The sequence below is a fragment of the Styela clava genome, chromosome 7, assembly GCF_964204865.1.
Source record: "Styela clava chromosome 7, kaStyClav1.hap1.2, whole genome shotgun sequence".
In the NCBI taxonomy this organism is placed as follows: Eukaryota; Metazoa; Chordata; class Ascidiacea; order Stolidobranchia; family Styelidae; genus Styela; species Styela clava.
Genome location: NC_135256.1, coordinates 16,471,645 through 16,493,016, shown reverse-complemented (window position 1 = coordinate 16,493,016; position 21,372 = coordinate 16,471,645). Strand labels below are relative to the sequence as shown.

The window sequence follows — 21,372 nt, the reverse complement described above, 5'->3', positions numbered from 1 at the left end:
GCGGCTCAATAGGTAGTTAGTTTCAAAATAGACAAAAGGTACATCGCGTGCCAATTTACTGTATTTCTGGTATATATTTTAAAGAAATCCTAACATAACACCAAATTTTGTGATTTACAATGTCTAAAAAGCGTTTTCAATCTGCTGCGAGACTGCTAAAACAAAACTTATGGTGATATCTTCCGTTTTATATTTTAATTTTAAAATTTTATAATGCCGCAATCAAGAAATTGGGTTGCGGATTCACCTCTTTATCATTTATTTCTTCACCGATTTTAATAATATAGTATTCTAACTTGCTTGTGATGAATGTAAGTTGGAAGTCAGGTATCCCATATTTTCCTTTTTATAATGTTAACGGCGTTCTATATTTTGTACTAAACCCAAAGAGGGTTTATTTGATTTGGGAGATTGGTTTTCTATAATACCTATAGTCACGTTAACATATTTTAAAATATGTTAAAGCAATCGCACTAAAATAAGAGTTTTAGGATGTACCTACATGAAAGCCATCAGTAGAATTCGCATTTTTATTTTTTTAAAAGCTCAAACTGATATAATTTTGTCACAATTACATCCAACAAGTGCCTTCAGTTAACAGTTGATTGGACGTGTTTTATCCTATTATATTCTAACACTCTCCATCTTTAAAATTAGAAGCAAGGTAAAGTAGTAAAACAGTTTATAAATGTCCACTTATTAGCAGAGGATCAGCTAAAATGGAAGAACAAACGATTAAGCAAAGGCTTAAATAATATGGCTCGGCTTAAATAATATGGCTCGGCATGTGTGCAATGTAAATTGGATATTTTCTGCCTTGCCAGCCTGTTTGGAACTGTTTTCTATGCGCTGGAAAATATGAATATCCAGTGTAAGCGTCAAATATACAACAGTGCAGCCTACAACAGATTTAGCAACCAATCACAAGAAATCTTCTTTTTACTACATTGAATACCCGACAGCCAGACTGCACCTTCTGAAAAGGAGTCAGAACAACAACCGTTGGAATATCGAGCGCACAAACCGAGGGTAAACAGATCGAGCAATAATCAAACACAGCAATTTGATAACAATCATAAACTATATGAAATGTGTTGTACAGAGACAAAACAAAATGTGAAATAAAAAACTAGCCTTGACAAAATGAAAAATTTGAAATGTTAGGAACTCCGGAAAAACGGCCCACGAATGAACCTGAACGACTTTCGCGATTATTGCCGAATTGTATTGTATTAGCACTTATTAGCAGAGGATCAGCTAAAAAAGAAAAAACATAGCATTTGAGCGAGGGATTAATAAATATGACCTGGCGTGCGTGCAGTGTAACTAGGATTTTTCTGGCTTGTCAGCTTGCAAACATTTTAACTTTTTGTTCAAAAATAAACCATTTCAATACATATATAGAAACTATGAATATTCAGTGTCAGCGTCGGAGAAATACCAATTCAGCTAATAAAACAGAACTATTCTAAATAATTCGCAATCCCTAATGAAGAACAAACCTATCAGTGTCCTTGCGACAAAATCAGAAAATTCTGAAAATTTAATAAAAAGTCCTCATGTTGCGTGCTTTCGAATCTACCAATTTATTACGCCTCATCGGAGAATTAGAAGTGACCATTTCATTTCTTTCTTAAATTCGTGGAAACATCCAGCGCTTTTTTGTTAATACGTTTTCTTCCATTTTCCCACTAGTTAGCTTAACATTCTTACTTTGCATCTTTACTGTTTTACTCAAAGTAAAAAACAATGCACATCATTTAGCATTCACAAATCTATTTTTGTACGGCTAAGACATTCACGCGACAATGACTTAGAAATAAATTATTATTATTCAGAATTTTTTGTATTTAAATAAAAATCTACCAAACACAAATCTGGGTCGGGCATTTAAGTTAACAACAGATTTCAATTCAATTCAACGAAAGCATTTATTTCAAAAAACACCTCCGAATACAGATTTCAAATTTTTTAATTTCTCCTAACCCGAAACCTAACCCAAGCTGGACAACCACTAATTTGTTATTTTAAAGCTTAAGTTAACGACGGATTTAAATTCAATTCAATGGAAGCATTAATTTCAAATCAAATCTCTCATTTTTCAAATAAACATTCACAACTGTGGTAATATACTTAGATAATTGGTATATTGCACTAAGTTTTTTCCAAAATATTGAATTATTTTGAACTTTTCCGATCTAGCGGATATAATATTCATATATTTCCATTAAATCGAGGACTAATATAAACAAGAGAGCTGTGCTCAAATATATGGACACGTCACAAGGTGTCGCTATTTTTCATTCTGACACATAAAACACGCGAATTTTCCGAGGTCCACAGAAATTTTTGAAATAAGTAAAAGTGATAGCCTTCTGGCAAAAAAACAATATTTAACCCCTGAAAATTTCAAAACAATTGGTCCAGTATTCGAAAAGAAAAGAGATTTCATCATGACGAAAGAGAAGAATACTAACAAGAACAACAACATAATATTGAAACGATCGTTATGTACACTGACGTGTCCAAAAACTTAATTCAACAAAAACTTGCGGTGGCACAATGTGGTATTCGAAGATGGTAAATTTTACAAAAAATGATTGATTTCAGAAAAATATTTAATTATTTCGATATAATTTCGGCTTGGGGCTTAAAATTTGAATGTACCAATAATTTTTCGAACTATGACATTATGTGAACTATATGAACTATGTCAAGTTTTGGGTTTATGAATGACCAAAACTGTAATTTGATAAATTAAATATGAATTGGATATATATTTAAACAAATCTATTCGTACCTGTCTGCTCTAGCGATATGGCAACATCAAATAAAATATTACACAGTAGATTTTCCAAATCCTAAACCCTAACCATTCCAACCTGTCGAACCCCTGCGCTATCCTGAAAGCTCCCGCCAAACCCCATTGTACCAGATGGTTGAAATTAGGAGCCCAATTAAGACTTTATAAAGGGGAAGCATAATTTCGTGCAAGGTAATGGAAAATGAAAAGATTCAGGTTGAAAATCCTTGGTTTGCCATAGCAATCGAAGATGTTTCAAAGTCATAAGTCAAAGTCAGAAAGCCTCAAAGGGCACTGTCATATAAGCACAAACACCAAAGCGCGCGACATCCGTGGAGATGAGGGGTTCACTAAAACTTACAAACTTACAACTGCGCAACGCTATACAAACAGCAACGCTAATTTATTGGTTGTTTAACGTGTAAGTTTAAATATCTAGGATGAACTGTAGTTAAATTTGCATAATTAGTAGACGATGTGATAGAAATTCCCATATTAGCAAATTGTTTTAATTCAAAGGAACCTCGTCGAACCCCTGTTACCCCAACAGAAAACAAAAAGTCGATTTTACCCTGGTTAAAAAGTACTCTTCTAGACTATTGAAAAACTAACAAAACGCTATGGCAACGAAATAAACCCATAAAGTACGAATACAATAAATACTATAAAATGCGGCCCGACCAATTGTATTAATGCAGCCGCAATTGCCCCATTACCAGTATTATAACCCCATTGCTGGCGGACTGCCGCATACTTCGATACTTGTCAAACGATAGGAGAACTCCCGAAAAGAAACATAACCCGCGTCTTTTCGGGAATTGTGCATACGAAATTAACAAAGCAGAAACATTTATTGCATACCAGCTAAAAACTGCACACCTTCCGTGAACTAGCGGGTGGAAACCATTGCATTATATGACTTTACGAAATTATATAAATAAAATTGGGTGGAATACTTTGGACATCTTGTGAGGATAATTTAAATATTTGCAGTTCTTCCTGACTAGCGGGATTTAACATGATATATCAGTTTATACCTGACAGAATATGAATTGAAAGATTTAAAAGATTTCATACTTGCTCTTTACTCTTCACACTATATAGGCTTCCATCTCGCTCCGTGAGGCACCAGACTAATAACAATGTCCGTTTGATGCAATGACTCTTTCAATCAGTGATATAAAACTGAAAATAAATATATAGTTTCATTATCAAGTCTTGGAGTTACAAATCACAAAGAATTCTTACAGCGGTGAAGCAAAGGTAAGCTTATATTAAAAATACATAAACAATATTATTTTGACCACGTAGAAATGCCATTATTGCCGATTTATTCATGTGGTTAGTATCAATAAAAAAGTGCTTTAACAAAGTTGAGTTACGTGAACATTCAACAGTGAGTATTGTAGTGATTACCAATTTACCAATGCGAAGTTGTTTAATTAATATTTAACACGAAAGTAACACCGACACAATCTAAAATTAAACGCATAGAAATGTCCAACTATCCGCTTCAAAAATATCGCACCCCGGGGTCAATAATGATGGTATTGTTTGCCAAAAATTGGGATCGTAATTTACAAACTGTGATAGAAATCCTACACAGAAGATAGAAATAATAATAAAATTAATTTGTGTTGTGAATGCACTTGTTGTCCCTCTTTGCCGATGTGAACTCACAATCATGTCCGAAATATAAAAACTACGATATCCGCCGTGATAATTAATATTTAATAGTGAATAAAAAAGGGCTTTAATATAGTCTAACAACATTAATTGAAATGCCGGCCGCCAAAACGATCGCGGTGACTAATAATTCACCGAGGCCTTCGATTACGACAAAATTATGAAATAAAAAACGCCACACTGTTCTAGTAAAATCCGAACAATGGAGAACAATGAAACCAAGTGTAACAACACTGAATCCGCCCCGGCGCAGGCCTGTCACTCTGATTCTTTTTAACTCTTTTTAAGCCTCAAGCCCTGCCCATTTTATGGGTATTTTTAAACTTATTTTTTTATGTCAACCATTAAGCCCTAAAGCTTCACTCATTGGTTTTTAAAAGCGTCTGCTAGAGTTCTATTCAGCAATATATCTTTAAAACACACCACTCAAAAAAAATTTTTGCAAAAAAATTTCAAAAATTTCTAAATTTTACCATTAATTTTACGTTTTTTTTACATACAAAAAATCTCCATATCTCTGCCAACTATGGAGCATTCGAAATATGTTTATCAAAACAACACAGCGCCAGGGATGGTCAGGGATAGTTAGTATGACTGAAAATACATGCTAAAACAATAATAAGTCGTTATAAAGGAGTATTTCCTGTCTGAGCTGAGTCACATTTTTTAGACGTCTGACAGGTGATTTTGAAATCCAGGCTATTTATACGATTCGCACTTTGCGTCACGGCTGGAAGGTTTTATCGCTTCTCTCATATCAGGGCATTACGTCGATAAACACCTAAGAGCGATATTCACCCTACAAGTACCGAAATTTAAAAACTATAGAAAAGTACACCCATATGAGCGTTCCGGCTGTAGAAGGGTTTTAAGGTTTCACCGTTTGAAATATCCCAAGATATGGAAAAAATACGAACGATTGTAATTTGAATTATTGTAAAAAAAATCGATCGATATATTTTGCATTAATTATTTTATATATCGTCACATACCGAGAAAAAGTCGTATGCGGCTCAATAGGTAGTTAGTTTCAAAATAGACAAAAGGTACATCGCGTGCCAATTTACTGTGTTTCTGGTATATATTTTAAAGAAATCCTAACATAACACCAAATTTTGTGATTTACAATGTCTAAAAAGCGTTTTCAATCTGCTGCGAGACTGCTAAAACAAAACTTATGGTGATATCTTCCGTTTTATATTTTAATTTTAAAATTTTATAATGCTGCAATCAAGAAATTGGGTTGCGGATTCACCTCTTTATCATATATTTCTTCACCGATTTTTATAATATAGTACTCTAACTTGTTTGTGAAGAATGTAAGTTGGAAGTCAGGTATCCCATATTTTCCTTTTTATAATGTTAACGGCGTTTTATATTTTGTACTAAACCCAAAGAGGGTTTATTTGATTTGGGAGATTGGTTTTCTATAATATCTATAGTCACGTTAACATATTATAAAATATGTTAAAGCAATCGCACTAAAATAAGAGTTTTAGGATGTACCTACATGAAATATAGTAGAATTCGCATTTTTATTTTTTTAAAAGCTCAAACTGATATAATTTTGTCACAATTACATCCAACAAGCGCTTCAGTTAACAGTTGATTGGACGTGTTTTATCCTATTATATTCTAACACTCTCCATCTTCAAAATTAGAAGCAAGGTAAAGTAGTAAAACAGTTTATAAATGTCCACTCATTAGCAGAGGATCAGCTAAAATAGAAGAACAAACGATTAAGCAAGGGCTTAAATAATATGGCTCGGCATGTGTGCAATGTAAATTGGATATTTTCTGCCTTGCCAGCCTGTTTGGGACTGTTTTCTATGCGCTGGAAAATATGAATATCCAGTGTAAGCGTCAAATATACAACAGTGCAGCCTACAACAGATTTAGCAACCAATCACAAGAAATTTCTTTTTCCTACATTGAATACCCGACAGCCAGACTGCACCTTCTGAAAAGGAGTCAGAACAACCACCGTTGGAATATCGAGCGAACAAACCGAGGGTAAACAGATCGAGCAATAATCAAACACAGCAATTTGATAACAATCATAAACTATATGAAATGTGTTGTACAGAGACAAAACAAAATGTGAAATAAAAAACTAGCCTTGACAAAATGAAAAATTTGAAATGTTAGGAACTCCGGAAAAAAGGCCCACGAATGAACCTGAACGACTTTCGCGATTATTGCCGAATTGTATTGTATTAGCACTTATCAGCAGAGGATCAGCTAAAAAAGAAAAAACATAGCATTTGAGCGAGGGATTAATAAATATGACCTGGCGTGCGTGCAGTGTAACTAGGATTTTTCTGGCTTGTCAGCTTGCAAACATTTTAACTTTTCGTTCAAAAATAAACCATTTCAATACACATATTAGAAACTATGAATATTCAGTGTCAGCGTCGGAGAAATAACAATTCAGCTAATAAAACAGAACTATTCTAAATAATTCGCAATCCCTAATGAAGAACAAACTGATCAGTGTCCTTGCGACAAAATCAGAAAATTCTGAAAATTTAATAAAAAGTCCTCATGTTGCGTGCTTTCGAATCTACCAATTTATTACGCCTCATCGGAGAATTAGAAGTGACCATTTCATTTCTTTCTTAAATTCGTGGAAACATCCAGCGCTTTTTTGTTAATACGTTTTCTTCCATTTCCCCACTAGTTAGCTTAACATTCTTACTTTGCATCTTTACTGTTTTACTCAAGTAAAAAACAATGCACATCATTTAGCATTCACAAATGTATTTTTGTACGGCTAAGACATTCACGCGACAATGACTTAGAAATAAATTATTATTAATCAGAATTTTTTGTATTTAAATAAAAATTTACCAAACACAAATCTGGGTTGGGCATTTAAGTTAACAACAGATTTCAATTCAATTCAACGAAAGCATTTATTTCAAAAAACACCCCCGAATGCAGATTTCAAATTTTTTAATTTCTCCTAACCCGAAACCTAACCCAAGCTGGACAACCACTAATTTGTTATTTTAAAGCTTTAAGTTAACGACGGATTTAAATTCAATTCAAAGGAAGCATTAATTTCAAATCAAATCTCTCATTTTTCAAAGAAACATTCACAACTGTGGTAATATACTTAGATAATTGGTATATTGCACTATAAGTTTTTTCCAAAATATTGAATTATTTCGAACTTTTCCGATCTAGCGGATATAAAATTCATATATTTCCAATAAATCGAGGACTAATATAAACAAGAGAGCTGTGCTTAAATATATGGACACGTCACAAGGTGTCGCTATTTTTCATTCTGACACATAAAACACGCGAATTTTCCGAGGTCCACAGAAATTTTTGAAATAAGTAAAAGTGATAGCCTTCTGGCAAAAAAACAATATTTAACCCCTGAAAATTTTAAAACAATTGGTCCAGTATTCGAAAAGAAAAGAGATTTCATCATGACGAAAAAAGAATACTAACAAGAACAACATAATATTGAAACGATCGTTTTGTACACTGACGTGTCCAAAAACTTAATTCAACAAAAACTTGCGGTGGCACAATGTGGTATTCGAAGATGGTAAATTTTACAAAAAATGATTGATTTCAGAAAAATATTTAATTATTTCGATCTAATTTCGGCTTGGGGTTAAAATTTGAATGTACCAATAATTTTTCGAACTATGACATTATGTGAACTATATGAACTATGTCAAGTTTTGGGTTTATGAATGACCAAAAATGTAATTTGATAAATTAGATATGAATTGGATATATATTTAAACAAATCTATTCGTACCTGTCTGCTCTAGCGAAATGACAACATCAAATAAAATAATACTACGTTGATTTTTCAAATTCTAGTTAACCTTAACCATTCCGAGCCTGTCGAACCCCTTCTTATCCTGAAAGCTGCCGCCAAATCCCATAGTACCGAACGGTTGAAATTAGAAGCCCAATCTCAACTTTATAAAGGGGAAGAATAATTTCGTGCAAGGTTATAGAAAATGAAAAGATTCAGGTTGAAAATCCTTGGTTTGCCAAAACAACCCAAGATGTTTCAAAGTCATAAGCAGAAAGCATCTAAGGGCACTATCATATAAGCACAAACACCAAAGCGCGCGACATCCGTGGAGATGACGTGTTCACTAAAACTTACAACGCTACACAAACAGCAACGCTAATTTATTGGTTGTTGAACGTGTACGTTTAAATATCGTCAAACCCGTTACCCCAACAAGAACCAAAAATTCGATTTAACCCTGGTTAAAAACTACTGTTTTAGACTATTGAAAACGAACAAAACGCTATGACGGCGAAACAAACCCATAAAGTACGAATACAATAAATACTATAGAATGCGGCCCGACCAATTGTATTAATGCATACGCATTTGCCGCATTACCAGTATTATAACCTCATTGCTGGCGGACTGGCGCATACTTCGATACTTGTCAAACGATGGGAGAACGTCCAAAAAGAAACATGACCCGCGTCTTTTCGGGAATTATGTATACGGAATTAACAGAGCAGCAACATTTATTGCATGCCAGCTAAAAACTGCACACCTGTCCGTGAACTAGCGGGTGGAAACCATTTCATTACATGACTTTACGAAATTATATAAATAAAATTGGGCGAAATAATATGGACATCTTGTGAAAATAATTCAAATATTTGCAGCTCTTCTTGACTAGCGGGATTTAACATAATATATCAGTTTATACCTGACAAAATATAAATTGAAAGATTTATAAGATTACATACTTGCTCTTCACTCTTTACACTATATAGTCTTCCTTCTCACTCCGTGATGCACTAGACTAATAACAATGTTCATTCCGTTTGATGCATGACTCATTCAAGCAGTGTTTTAGGAAACTGAAAATAGATATATAGTTTCGTTGTCAAGTTTTGGAGTTATAAATCACAAAAAATGCTCTTTGAAGTAAAGCAAAGGTAAGCTTATATTAAAAATACAGAAACAAAATTAATTTAATGTCATGGTTATGTGTATGCCGAGTCTATCTAACTTTAGGTGGAACCAAATTTCGTTGACCTAGGACATTATCAAGTTATTTAATTCACAAAAAATGCTATTTGACAAAAATACAGAGAAGAGATATAGTTGTTCGAACTATGTCATTATCAATCTCTGGAGTTGTAAATAACTGGGACACAGGAAGCTAAGCTTCTACTAGAAGTATAAAAAATATATATATATATTAATTTTCCATTTATTCTAAAATTATTTGCTGATCCCTACAAAAATTACAATCTTGACTTAATTTGAATTATCTGTCAGTGCATTATATTGTAACTCATCATATAAATATTGACTAGTCAATTGACGTCAAGAAGACTAGACGTTAAGCTGATTGATGAAACTTAAAAAAAAAGCATAAAATCTTGTTCGCCTCATTTCCCAATTCATTTCGTTATTTACCTACGTTCCATCCACGTATTTGCAACGTACTTCTTGACTAAAACTTCCGCCCTAACTATCTGGGTTTTTGCACATTGTTAACTAGTAATTTTGAGGTGGGGCGCGAGACTTGAGAAATTCCAAACTTAGGCGGCTTAAAATGTTTGTGTACCACAGGCATTGTGCGTTATATTTACCTTAATTTCAAGGTCCTCCTGTATATTATAGGAACTTCAATTTTAGGACATGAACCATATTTTTTAAACCAGTACGGTGTGAGACTTATGTTACTATTATGTACTATCCTATGTACTATTATGCACTATTATGTTATCGCTACTTGAAATATAATTCAGCTTCCAACGCTCAACTGAGTATCGATAAGGGTATCAACAGACTCGGGTTTAACAATCACATATATGTGATGTAGGTATACCCTCTGTCAGATCCACTTACATAGTATGGTACTTCGCGTGATCTATCATTTGTGGTGAAAAACGGGTGTCAAGAATAATAAAAAAATGGTATATGGTATGCAGAATGATAAGAACTATGCTTTTAACGAAGTTAGACATGTTAGCTTGGGTACCTCATGATAAACGATTTTAGAGTCGTAATTTTTGCATTATTACAGCGTCATACATATTTACATACACGCATTAATATAATATATGAATACTCGCACTTAATAACAGCGCATTAGGAATATTGCCAGCTTCAACACTTATCAACATGAAACGTTTGATTACTTGGAATAACAGGGATTACCAGCTTCGAACACTTATCAATATGAATTGTATGGTTACTTGGACTACTGAGAATTGCCAGATTCGAATACCCATCAATATAAATCGTATAGTTACTTGACTACCAAAAATTGTCAGATTTGAACACTTAATCAATATGAATCGCATGGTTATTTGAACTACTGAGGATTGCCAGATTCGAACACTTATCAATATGAATCGCATGGTTACTTGAACTACTCAGGATTGCTGGCTTCGAACACTCATCAACATGAATCGTATGGTTACTTGGTACCACGGATTGCCATATTCGAACACTTATCAATATGAATCGTATGGTTGCTTGGACTACCAAGGATTGCCAGATTCGAACAGTCATCAATATGAAGGGTGTAGTCGGGTGTAGGGAATTTACGGCTAAATTGGTGCAATTGGCCGGGTCTCATTATATAAAATTTCAGCTTGGGACACGAATTACATGGTTAACCAGTACCGAAGGTAGTAAGACTTACGATTATATGAATGTGCTTGATTAGACTCGATCCAATATTACCAGTATTAAAAATTTATTGAGATTCTGGATAGGAACATGAATGGCATGGTTATTATTAACTGTTTACAACCAGGTGGTATAAACCAGTGATTTCCAAAGTGGGCGAAATCGATACAGAAGGGGGTGATTTCTTGTAATCTGCTTTTGTTTGCGCACTGTGCAGTTGATTACTGTACTCTGTGCGAGTTTGCAGATTTGAGTTGTGAGGGGGATAATCACATGCGATAATATTGCTGGATTCTTCCACGTAGGTAGTTTGCGTAGCCCATGGGTCGGAAAACAACAGCCCGCGTGCCTGATACGACCCTCGGAGTAAAATAATCCGGCTAGCGACGCTTCACTTTAATTATAGGGACGAAACGGCGGGTTTGAATTAATTATTCAATCTACACTCGAAGAATAGATTGTTTTTTTACGTAACAGAATTTATTATAACCTAATAGTTTAGTGAACAGTTAATCGTTTAACGAGCCTACAATTTAAATATAATTGGACAAATGAAAACACGCAAAAAAGTTGGTGCTGAATGCACTGTGCAGGAAATAGCGCAGAAAATATTCAAATGGAGCTCCTTGAAATGCAATGAAATGAGGAAATAAAATTCATGTTATATTCGAGAGATACATCACTGCTTGATTTATATATATGTAAAATGTATCTTTTCAATTGAAATATCTCATAATTTGGCAAACCATGTAATTTTTGTGAAGGCAGAACCCTGGATTCTTTCATTTACGACCTCTTATATATGGTGGAGAAGGGTGTTGCGTTCGATTCTATGTAGCCTGGTTACTTCTCACGCTCATTAAGAGATTGGAGACTTCAAAAACGCGTCCCAATACCCCAGTCCTGACCCCAAACCTATATCGGTTAATTGTTACAACTAGTCCGTGCTTTCATGCAATAAAAGTTTGTAAACAGCGGTTAAAGTGCCCCCAGATTCTGCTGTGCCTTTTAAGTGCTACCCCAATATAATTCAACGAAAATGTTGTTAATGGAACGTAACGTAAATCTTGATACCGGGTATAAGGAACATATATGGAACGGTTTTCTGTCAATAAATAGCTTATATGGCACAATTAATCAAATATAACAGTATTACCATTTTTACAAGCAATAACAATTCAAAGCAATTAGCAGATAACCATATGTCACAATTAGGTACAGATTAAATCACATAGGATAAAATAGTATTCACAATACTAAAATACAGAATAAATCATACAAGATAAAACAATATTTACATACCGAATGTTTAGGATCTCCAGGCAACTCAATTCAACAAATTATAATCCAAAGTAAATACAACCTAATTTATGTGACTAAATACGAAGAACAGCAGTTATCCTTCTATTTGGACTATAATGTATCCCTACATTATATTACAACTCCAGTAAAAACCCTTGATTAAACCCAATTAATAATTTCAATCCGAATCGTTTATCCTGACCGCGAATAGTAAACCCAATATTAAACAAGATAAACAACTCCTAGCGAAATAGATTACACTGGATACAAGACAGAAGGTGTTAACTCATCGAAGCAGCGTGGTGATAATTTAGAATTCCCGGGATTAATCGAGAAACAGAACCATGTCGCAATAGTGCTGCGTCGAGACGTTTGCAACGGCTGCGTAACAACGTAAAACGTCATCAAATTATAAACACGTAATGATTCTCGCTAACAAGGGGGTTTGTAACAATGAAACTAGTGCTATCAAAACATCGAAATTGCCATTCAATTAGTAAACGGGGTGTTGAGATTGTGGCTGACGCAAATGTCACCAAAATTAAAAAAAAAACTCTCTGGAAGACCACTGAGTTAATTTATCTCATTGAAAACACTATAAACTATGATTTATCTTGTTCATTTGTTCTGTATTATATGCGTTTCTGACCTCAAATGTTTTTGTAAACTTGGGGGTGAAGTTGTTTATATTGCTGTAGGAAGGCGACTAAAATGTTTGGGGATCATAATTTACAGTTACATTTATGAGCTTAGTCGAATTCTTTTTTATAGTATGATAATTTTATTGGGTTCTTTGTTACTCGAATTTTAGTCTAGAAAACTTGAAAATCACTTTTTTAAACTGCATGCCAAACTGCCAACTATAAGTAGACAGGAATCGTTTTTTGAGATTAGTCAAATCCATGACCAATGCGGGGGGGGGGGGGGGGGTTCACATTTTATTAATTCAAATCACAGCGCATTGAGAAGCGAGTTAGAATTTATTAACATTAATTTACAACGAGTTACGGGAAGGAATTTACCAAAGGCTATCACTAATAGGTAGAAACGATAAATGTGAAAAAAAATTACAACCTGTTACAAGTAAGAATTTACCAACGGCTATCGCTAACAGGTAGAAACGAAAAATTTGAAAGGAAATTTTGAAAAAAAAATTTTCTGCTATTTTTCGTCATATTTTTCAATTCCTAATTTTGCATATATCGTTTGAACACCGTTTCTGTAAATTTAGAAACGTCGAACCAGATAAGTGACACAGGTAAATAATGTATTTTATGGAAATTTCTCGAGATATTAGGAAAAATATTATTTTGACCACGTAAGAATGGCATTATTGCCGATTTATTCATGTGATTAGTATCAATGAAAAAAGTGTTTTAACAAAGTTGAGTTACGTGAACATTCAACACTATGTATTCTAGTGATATCCAATTTGCGAAGTTTTTCGATTATTATTTAATACTAAAGTAACACGGACACGATCTAAAATTAAACGCATAGAGATGTCAACTATCCGCTTCACAAATATCGCATCCCGGGGTAAATAATAATGATATTGTCAGCTTAAAGTTGGGACCGTAATTTACAAACTGTGATAGAAATCCTACACAGAAGATAGAAATCATAATGAAAATAATTTGTGTTGTGAATGCACTTGTTGTCCCTCTTTGCCGATGTGAACTCACAATCATGTCCGATATATAAAAACTACGATATCCGCCGTGATAATTAATATTTACTAGTGAATAAAAAAGGGCTTTAATATAGTCTAACAAGATTAATTGGAATGTCGGCCGCCAAAACGATCGCGGTGACTAATAATTCACCGAGGCCTTCGATTACGACAAAATTATAAAATAAAAAACGCCGCACTGTTCTAGTAAAATCCGAAAAAAAAATAAATATTGTCACCGCGGTGGTTTCGGCGGCCGACATCCCAATTGATGTCGTTCAAAATGACAATACTGATTATTCGGTGTCCGTTAAAAATATTCGGTTAACTGAATTAAAAAACACGATTTTGCCCGCTACTGATCACGGCGCAAGTAATTAATCATTGAATGGAAATAAAAGTTCAACTTCATACCAATAATTCCAAGTAATAGTTTCACATTTCATGCATTTGATCGGCGCTACATGCGAGCGTATTTTTGTACATATAAACCATTATGACACTACTGACATCTGCGAGTTTTAGTTCTCTCTGAAATTAATTTTCCCGAATTTTTGATGTTTTATTTCTACGGGTACCCGCTGACTACGGATTAATAGTCGACGTTTGAAATACGACTTGAAAAATATTCACCAACACCATCAGGCAAAAAGAGACGGGCTACAACGTAACTGTGAAATTTCGCTGTGAACGACCATACATTTTAGTTCATTAAACGCATTACGTCGTCGTGAATTGCACTTTTGGCGCACATTTTCAATTTCATCGTAACCCCCATCGGAAAATCCTGGCTGCGCCCCTGGATGCGACAATATTTAAAATGCGGTATTTTTTGGCTTAATTGTGTTCAATGAAACCTGTAGTTGCGACGACTTACGTCTTACGACAATATAAAATCATTACTCAAACTTCACAACTCAAAATTACCGCGTCAATCAGCGGACTTGAAATGAAGAACAATGAAACCAATAGTAACAACAGTGAATCCGCCCCGCCGCAGGCCTGTCACTCTGATTCTTTTTAAGGTTTCATCGTTTGGAATTTCCCAAGATATGGAAAAAACACGAACGATTGTAATTACGATCCCCTAACTATCGATCGATAAGTCTTCGGTTTCCAACCGATATTCTCGTTTTATATATCGTCACATACCGAGAAAAAGTCGTATGCGGCTCAATAGGTAGTTAGTTTCAAAATAGACAAAAGGTACATCGCGTGCCAATTTACTGTGTTTCTGGTATATATTTTAAAGAAATCCTAACATAACACCAAATTTTGTGATTTACAATGTCTAAAAAGCGTTTTCAATCTGCTGCGAGACTGCTTAAACAAAACTTATGGTGATATCTTCCGTTTTATATTTTAATTTTAATATTTTATAATGCCGCAATCAAGAAATTGGGTTGCGGATTCACCTCTTTATCATTTATTTCTTCACCGATTTTTATAATATAGTATTCTAACTTGTTTGTGATGAATGTAAATTAGCAAGATTCAGAAGATTTTAGTAACATACTTGCTCTTTAGACTCGATGTATCCACCTCCCTCAGTGATGCATAATCGGACAAATAATTCCGTATGTCTTTTGATGTATAATGATAAACTGTCTTTCCCGCTTTCAAGAAGAGTTTCAGAAAGCTGAACTTTATGCGAGATAATGAACTGTAAGTAAATTTTGTATAATATTGATTTGAATAAATATAGTTGTTCGAACTAAGTCATTATTAAGTTTTAGATTTATAAGTTACGGAAAATATGATTTGACAGGAGCACAGAGAAGCTATGCTTATACTTTGGATACATAAACTAAAAATAATAATTTTCAGTTCATTGACAAATTATTCAGATTTCCCCCTTATTTACTAACATTACTTTGGAATGATTTGTCAGTGTATAATATTGAAACACGTCATATAAATTATATTTATATTCATTGAAAAGCACGTTGAAGATACGGCTATTAAGAAATGTAAATATCAAAAATAAGGCGGAAAAGATAAAATTTAACAAATATTTCTGTTTCTAATTACCTTTACGCCCCTCAAAAAATTGTCCACGCTATTGTGATAAGCTATGCTTATTCGAAAGATACAAGGACGACAACTTGTACTGATATTCATTTACGTTCATTCTATATTATTTGCAGATTTTCAATATTATAAACATTACTTATTCGAAATGATCTGTCAGTGTGCTATGTTGTATCTCATTATCTAAATTTTAACTAGTGAATTATTTATTAGTGTGTTATATTTTACCTTCAAGTTCCTTGTCTTTCCTTCCCATCCCAGAGACCTGAAAATATACATTTATAAATAACTTCATCCAAAGACATTTTAGACATTATATATATAAATATAAGAACATGACAGATCATAACTAGGGAATAAACGATAGAGAAATAAGGAATATATTCCCAGATTCAAACACTTATGAACATAAGGCTACTAGCAATAGGGATATAGGCTGACTATAGTAGATTTACAATTGGTGGGATCTCATGTATATATATAGTGACCTTCGAAATTTTAGTTTGGGACACAAATCCCATTTAACCAGTACTAAAGGGTGTACGATTCCCGGTTATATTGATGCATATAGATGCACTTGATTCTACTCACTCATATAATACCGTTATTGGAAACTTAATGCGATTTTAGTTCGAAACACATGTGACCACGAATGTCATGGTTAACTAGTACCAAAGGGGGTAAGATACACGATTAATCAAGTCAAGTCAAGTTTATTTTTTCCAACCAGTAAAAAGTATTACAACCATAAAATACGACACAAAGAAAATTTACACCGTTTTACTGGGGAAGGGACGTCGCGGGGAACTAAACTGGCTATCGAGCAGCGACACCCAAGTTCCTAATATCTAATTTAAAAAGTAAGAATTCTAGAGTTTTGAAATTACTATATCTTATATTGACGGTGAGTGCCGTATATGAAAGAGACCATTCAGTAGAAATTATGTTGGAGAGTTTACATTAATTAAGCTCTTCTTAATACACATGATTAGGCATAACATGACGTGACCCGCACTAACAATAGGGAAAATATGACACATATTTCTATGTCTCTGTTTTTAAATAATTATGAACATGGATGATATGATAAGTTAGGACTTTTAGCAAGGGGATAAGAATCAAAAAGAAGTTTACGCTTGGTTGAATATAATTTATACAGTATCGTTTTTGGAAATTGTAGTTGAAACACGAGTTCTTTAAGGTGTAAGATTAACGGCTATCTTAATTCACATAGTATGGCTCACTCTTATAATATCATTATGGGAAATTTGGGGCGATTCCAGTTTGATCTAGTTGGGAACATCATTGGCATGAATATCAACTGTGAACTACCAGAGCGTACAGGTCACATTTAAAAAATTGGTGCTCCTGAAGTATGCGAACCAAGATGGCGGACATCGAAACGTAGCATGGGTAACAGGGTTAGGGTTAGGCCATAATTTTATTCCAATTTCCCTTATTTTAGTCCTACTATGAGTTCGAAGACTAGCCAAGTGCCTCTCGTAGTATTTGTACCTAAAATTATGGCCTAACCCTAACCTAGTACACATATTACATTCCGATGTCCGCCATATTGGTTCGCATACTTCAGGAGCCCCAAAAAATTAGCCTGATTACTTTATATAGTATGGTAGTTAGTGTCAATTACCATTTGTGGCAAAAACGCTCATCAGATTAATGAAAAAGGCCAGAACTACGTTTCCAAACATGTCAGACAAATTAGTATATATAATCATCCTATGATAAACAACAAGTTAAACAATGAGTTTTAATATTTGCATGGTTATTAAGTTGGGTTGTGTTTTAACCGAATTGCACTCAACGAGGCATAGTTCAAATTCTTCCAGTATCTCTGCAGATATACACTGCTGAACTAAAAGTATCACTAGGAAAAAATTTCACTGTTTGTCGTAATCATAACGTGACACTATATTACGGTGAAATGCCTTTTATTTATGTTGGCCTAATAACCTTTAAATAGACTGAAATTACAAGATAGTAATTGGCCTTTCGGTTTGGACGATTAAACGAAACGACAGCAGATGGGACAACACAGCAGTTAGCCCCTGCGCTATACTGACTATGCCAATATTCACCGGATATTGCTATAGTTAATTCGTAGGACAGAATATTTAATTCCGCGATTCTACGAAATGAGCATGGTTTGGTTTAACAGATTTTGCCATAAACAATTATGAGCGCGCATTGGTGCCCAAACTGACAAAAATAAGATAATTTATTGCATTCTTGTACCTCGACTATTGGGCGGAACGAAAAAAGCTTAATTTTTATTTCTAAAACATGGCCCTAGCCTTATTCACTGGACCGACTCAACAGCCAGAATAAAACGGTAGTTGTGCAAATCATGTTATGATGAAATTTTGAGGTTGTAATTTTTAGAAAATTTCATTTGACCCACAAACCAAAACTGAGCTTATACTCAATATATTGAAAGTAATATTTGTATGTAGATTTCCCGAAAAAAAAAAAAATATATCATTTATTTATACTATAGACATCTAAATTGAAAATATTTCAAATGATTTAGTTACATACTTGCTCTTCAGACTTGATAGGCCTCCATCTCACCCAGTGATGAAAAGCTGGCACTTGACGAATTTCCTTTGGACAATGATAAATTGTCCTGTCAACTTTCAAGCAGTGTTTTAAAAAGCTGAGAATCAATATATATGTCATGATTTTGTGCAAGCCAATTCTAAATTTGAAATTAACTAAATTTCGTTGAGCCAACTATGTCATTAGGTTGTTAATTCAGACAAATGCTATTTGACAGAGACACTGCAAAGCAAAAAAATAGACGTTAGTTTAAATAAAATACGTAATGGGTAAATTTCGACATTTGATTTCATAAAAGCCAAACTTTTCTCCGATTTTTTTTTCAATTAAATACACAGAACTAAGAAAATTTAGACGAATAAAATTTATTCAGCGATTGCCATTAAATTTCAAATATTATAGATTACCATAGAAATAGCTTTTCATCGACTCTACAGTTACAGGCATATGTAATCATTCAATTTCATCAATTCAGCTTAATATTTTATGAAATATCAGGTGTAGTTTTCAAACTGCACGAGTTGCAAATATTACAATAACAGTAAAACACCCACATCAAGTATATGACTAATTAACTCTGATCAGTAACTTGTAGAATTATCACATTGTTCACGGTGGGGATCGCAAACTGGAGATCGCTATCCATCAGAGAAGCGAGCAACGAATTTTAGGGGTCGCAAAGAGTACACCAATTTGATACAAGGTACTATATTTATAGTACTATTTCGGACTTCTGCTTCAAAACACAATTATTGAAGCTTGTACAGAATCTACATCTTAAATTTCGATAGAATGCACAGGATCAAATAAGCAGCGTAACAATGTTGGCTTGCATCGAACTATTAAGCATTTTAATAAACGTGAACTTACTCTTTTGGAATTTTGATTCGAAAGACAATTATTAAAACTTGTAAAAATATAAATCTTACAATTTCAAGGGAAAACACACGATCAAATAAGTGGCATAACGATGCCGACTTTGATCGCAAGACCCGAGACACGGTGCGCTCGCATCTAATTGTTTAGCATTCTAAACGAAAACAGTGGTGTACAGGAATAAAATAGGCGTCGAAAGTCAAATAAAATGTTTAAATAATATTTACTTGTATTATTCCTCGTTCGTTACTTTGTGTCTTTGAATCACCAACCTTTAATAGTTTTGCATCTGAAAAAAAGTTAAAATATTGATAAATAAACTGTCGCAGAACTGTAGCTAGCATATTCATATCGGATCTTTTACACAAAGCTCCCGCCACTTTCTAAAATGACATAATAGTAATTATCCATTCGGGGTTAGGAATGATTTAAAAAGTTGAATTTCCAGCGCAATCTGCATTCCTAACTTAAACTGGATAATTCTTAATTCTCTCATTTTGAACGTTGATAGGGTCTTTGTACAAAGATCCAATCTGTACATGGCGATCCGGTAGTATTCGTACCAAGATGGCGCACAACCTGAACCCTAACCAGGTACACATACTGTGTTCAGGTTGTGCGCCATCTTGGTACGAATACTATGGGAGCACCCTATACACAATAAAATATGAAAGTGAAAATGCTACTGCGAATCTCTAATAAACCATTGATTTTGCGCTACATTTGCGAAAGTTTTGAAAATTATGCATTACATTCATGTAAATCTTGTCCTGTTGAATGCAGCTTACGTAGTGACGTAGATTAGTATATTACGTTTAAGTTTCTTAATATGATAAGTCTATGTATTGCCATATAGTTTTTAAGTTCGACCAGTTGTGAGAAAACGATGGAACCCGATGTTAGTGAGTTCGATATTAAAAAGAATCACCCACCAATCTAGACTTCTGTATTAGGTTAATAATTCCAATTCCGAAAACCGAAAACCTCTAATTTACCACTTATACAATAGTAAAAGGAAAGCAATAGAATAGCAATGAAAACAATAAGTATAAAGAACATTTACCTCACATGAATATTGTTTCGAACTCGCTGTCATAACCCAACAGTCAGCTTATCCATACATACTACACAAAATCAAACCTTATCCTACGACGAACATTTGTGACTGCGATGTCGCTTGTGGCTTCCCGCGCACAAATATTTGACGAAAAAGGCTAACTGATTGTTGTAATCAAATATTTTTAACTGATTACTTTAATTACTCCAGGTTGCCGTTACGAGCCGACCACGCTTCTAACGCCTGATCTCAAAGTTGCAGAATGAAGATGACGGTTGGGATTTGCTTCATACATTCGATCGCATAATACCTAGTTCATAGTATTTTCGGGGGTGTTTATCTCGGTGACCGTACATTTGAACCCACGTACATTTGAACCCATGTGTATATCCGCAGGTTCAATCTATATGCAGGAGCTAAAACCCATGGGTTAGGGTTAGTATGGGTTCAAATATCCGTAAAACAAAAAAAAATTCCATAAGTGCAATAGCACGCAGGTGCAATTGTCGTGGGTTCAGATGTACGTGGTTCAAATGTACGTGGGTTCAAATGTACACGGGTTCAAATGTAATGGAACCGTTTATCTCAGATCTCACATTTTTACATCAGTGACGGGAGCTTAGTACAAAGAATTCAGCATTTCCATTATATTTGTCTGTTTTGTTTGTCGAGTAAACGCGCACGTGGATGTCATCAAAAATGTAACCTTCCTTCCA

The 21,372-nt window shown here is 34.1% G+C and overlaps 1 long non-coding RNA gene across 2 annotated transcripts in view; it reads right to left on the bottom strand.

The window, feature by feature from the left end:
* The window catches only part of LOC144425286 (uncharacterized), a 34,229-nt gene extending 13,461 nt beyond the window's left edge, over positions 1-20,768 (bottom strand). The window contains exons 1-7 of one of the 2 annotated variants that reach the window (XR_013477429.1): positions 20,663-20,768; positions 19,827-19,888; positions 18,703-18,820; positions 16,375-16,411; positions 15,632-15,778; positions 9,239-9,352; positions 3,881-3,988 (exon numbers count right to left, since the gene is read on the bottom strand). This is a non-coding gene — a long non-coding RNA (uncharacterized LOC144425286). The remainder of the gene's footprint in view (positions 1-3,880; positions 3,989-9,238; positions 9,353-15,631; positions 15,779-16,374; positions 16,412-18,702; positions 18,821-19,826; positions 19,889-20,662) is intronic. The other variant, XR_013477428.1, reaches the window with a different exon arrangement.
* Positions 20,769-21,372: the final 604 nt, after the last annotated feature.